The sequence below is a fragment of the Dioscorea cayenensis genome, chromosome 8, assembly GCF_009730915.1.
Source record: "Dioscorea cayenensis subsp. rotundata cultivar TDr96_F1 chromosome 8, TDr96_F1_v2_PseudoChromosome.rev07_lg8_w22 25.fasta, whole genome shotgun sequence".
Classification (NCBI taxonomy): Eukaryota; Viridiplantae; Streptophyta; class Magnoliopsida; order Dioscoreales; family Dioscoreaceae; genus Dioscorea; species Dioscorea cayenensis.
In genome coordinates this window covers 9,149,504-9,153,228 of record NC_052478.1, presented here as the reverse complement: position 1 = coordinate 9,153,228, position 3,725 = coordinate 9,149,504, and the positions used below count along the sequence as shown (strand labels likewise).

The window sequence follows — 3,725 nt, the reverse complement described above, 5'->3', positions numbered from 1 at the left end:
TAAATCATCTTCATTATAGCTAAATAGCAATACTTGTGTTTCTAAGCACTATTCCCTATGGATACGACTACCCACTCACAAGGGTACTTTATTACTTCGATAACCTGTGCACTTACGGTACGCACTCGCAAGGGGTGTGTCAGGAGTCACGCACGCGACATGCATATGTGGGTCAATACTAATAAACAGAACTACGTGCCAAGATTTACATGACCGTGTATTTTGGACCGTGTATCACTTCACCTAGCCATGCAAACCACTGGCCCGAGAAAAAACATTTTCCTCTCAAACATGAAAAGTACACGGTTAAGAACACAACCGTGTAACTTTTCATCTGGCCATGTAAATCACTAATTTACAAAATTAACACAAGTTCTCAGTAACCCGAGAACTACACGGATCTACAGGGGCATGTATAGGCCGTGTATCTCTCCCAGAACATAACTATCCTGTTTTCAAAAACCGATTCGACTCAAATTCCCTCTAATGTCAAAGCACAACAAATATAAAGCAATTTGGACAACTTTGTGCTAAGAACGTGGACTAAGATGCATACAAATTGCAACAAAAATGGATTCAAATCATGAATTATTCAAAACAGACAAACTATTTAAAGCAAAGAACTAAAGCAGCAAGACTTAGGTTGCCTTCCAAGAAGTGCTTGTTTTACATCACTAAGCTTGGCGTACCTGAAAGAAATCAAGGAGGTTCATGAAGATGAAACAATTCCCTATAATCATGACCATCATCGTAATGTAAAAGTGTGAGTGCTTCAAAAATTGAATAGATCTCACCAAGAAAGTAATTCTAGTCAATGGTTGGTGATACTCCCTTGATAAGAGCTGAAGATGGTACTGATTATTGCCTCCTTGATCTACCTTTTTTTTTGTTTGAGATTTCAGCAATGGCGCTTCCTTATCAATTTCAGCACCTCCATGTTTTGAGCCGATCCTCCATCTTGTTCAATTAGTTCATTCAATGGGTCCTCAACCAACATCTAGTGCACACAATCAGACATAATATCATCAGTAGACTCAATTACAAATCATGCATCATCCTTAATAGGTGAGTGCTTCATTAACTGGTGAAGCTTGAAAATAACTCTTTTTTCACCAACTCGCAACACCATTTGTCCTTCATTCACATCAATTAAAGCCTTGGACATTGCAAGGAAGGGCCAACCTAAAATCAAAGATACTTACATCTCTTCATCTACATCAAGTTTAACAAAGTCGACCGGAAAGATAAATTTATACACCTTAACAAGCACATCTTCCACTACACCCCCTCGGGTGTCGAATCAAACAATCAGCTAACTGAATTGCCATTTTGGTCGGGGTTGGCTCACCCAAGCCAAGCTTCAATAAAATTTTGTATGCCATTACATTTATACTTGTACCCAAGTTGGCTAAAGCATTCTATTCAACTGAATCTCCGATTACACAAGGAATTGTGAAGCTACCTGGATCCTTCAACTTCCTAGGGAACTTGTTCTGTAGGATAGCCAAGCATTCTTCTCTCAATGTTATGGTTGATATTTCCCTATGTTTCTTTTTATTGGTGAGGAGATCCTTCAAGAATTTTGTATACTTGGGCATTTTAGCCAATGCCTCAACAAAAGGTAGATTGATATGGAGTTGCTTGAACAATTCTAGAAACCGTAAACTGACCATCGGTTTCCCTTTGCTTGTGCTGAGAAGGATAAGGAATTCAAGCTCGATATTCCTTCACTATGGGCACCTCATTCTCTTCTGTCTTGGACTTTTCTTCTTCAACTACAGTTGGCTTTACATTTTCTGAAATTTGACTCCTTTCCACTCTCATTTCCACCTCATGGCAACTTCTCAATGTAGTTGCCTTGACAAGCTTTCTAGGGTTCATCTCCAAATTGCTTGGGAGGCTTCCTTGAGGTCTCTCAGATAATGATCTTGCAATTTGGCCTACTTGGTTCTCCAAGTTTTGCATAAAAGTTTGTTGATTCCTCATGGTAGCTTCTATGGATGCAAGGCGGTTGTCTTGGAGTTGAAACTTTAACTCAGTGGACTGCACAAACTTCATTAATAGCTCATCCAAACTTTGCTTCTTCTCTTAAAATCTGGGAGGTTGACTTAGTTTTTGTTGCCCTTGACCATTCCAAGAGAAGTTAGGATGTTTTCGCCATCCCCTATTGTATGTGGCACTATAGGGATTTCCTTGTGCTCTATTCATTCTATTAACTTAGTTCACTTGCTCAACTTGTCCTGAAGAAATGCTCATAATAGGGCAATCAGTAGTAGGGTGTCCACCACTACACGTATTGAATTCCATAACTGGAGGTACCTTTGGAGTCATCATTCCATCAATCTTTTTGTTTAATAACTCCACTTTAGCAACTAAAACCGTCACAACATCAACCTTGAACACCATGGCTGGCTTTACTTGCTTAGCTCTTGAATTCCATTGGTAACTGTTGTCCTCAAACAACTTTCTAGCTTCATTCGGTGTCTTATTTCCTACTGCTCCACCGCTCGCGGCATCAATCATTTGCTTGACACTTTGATTCAACCCATGGTAGAAAGTCTGAACTTCCATCCATCCTGGAAGACCATGTTGTGGGAATCGCCTCAAAAGATCTTTATACCTTGCCCAAGCTTCGTATAATATTTCCCTATCTTGTTGAGTAAAAGAAGCTATGTCATGTTGAAGTTTCATTGTCCTCCCTGGTGGAAAGTAGCTCGTGGGGAATAGCTTAGCTGAGTGATCCCAAGTAGTCACTGAAGCTCTGGGCAATGTTTGTAGCCATTCCTTCAACCTCAACTTCAATAAAAATGGGAAGACCCTTAAATGGATAGCATCATTGGTAACCCCACCTAGCTTCAACATGTCACACACCTCTCAGAAGGTACTCAATTGAGTATTAGGGCTTCATCTGGTAAACCATGGAACAAACATGATTGTTGGACCATTTGGATGAAGACAGGCTTGAGTTCAAATATGGTGGCCGTAAAGGGAGGCCACACTATGCTTGATTGTGTTCCATCAAGTGTAGGTCTAGCATAATCGGCTATAGTTCTTGGTTGTGATTCTTGTCAGGACATACTCAATGAATTTGGGCTCTCAAAATCATGAGTCAACTGTTTAACCCATCTATGCAATGTCCGCTTGATTTCTGAATCTTAATCAACAAGTTTTGATTTGTTCGAATAGGTCATGCATAAGTTACTGAAAAATAAATGATAGAGATGTGATCAATGATATATACTCAACAAAAAGTTACAAAAAAAAAGATGAAAAATAACTTAAAAAGGAAGAAATGAAAAGGTAAAAAGAAATTAGCCAGTCTAACAAGTAAAAGTGTTCCTAATATATCTAGTCCTCTGCAACAGCGCCAAAACTCTATTGACTAAAGCAATATGCACGCAAGTGTATATGTCAATCGAAGTAATACATACAAAGCAAGGTCGAATTCACAGAGATTAGATAGTACTAGTAGTAACACTATCATCGTTAGCTAACTAAAACAAGGTTTGAGATTAATCCAAAAAGGGAAAGACACAATAAAAACAAGTAAAAGGCATAAGCAACAAAGAACAAGTAACTGAATCAATGAATGAAGATAGTACTCGGATCGATTTCACTTGGGAAGATAAAGATTAAGTAGATTGCAATTCAAAATAGAATAAACCTTAGCTAACTGGAACGAAGGAAGACAAAAATACACCAAGTGCTCTCTCAAGACTAGTGTC

At 38.8% G+C, this 3,725-nt stretch overlaps 1 non-coding gene across 1 annotated transcript; it reads left to right on the top strand.

Moving 5' to 3' along the window:
• Positions 1-2,581: 2,581 nt before the first annotated feature.
• On the top strand, positions 2,582-2,688 carry LOC120268073. The gene has a single exon (XR_005538744.1). It is a non-coding gene; the product is annotated as a small nucleolar RNA R71 (small nucleolar RNA).
• The last annotated feature ends 1,037 nt before the right edge of the window (positions 2,689-3,725 follow it).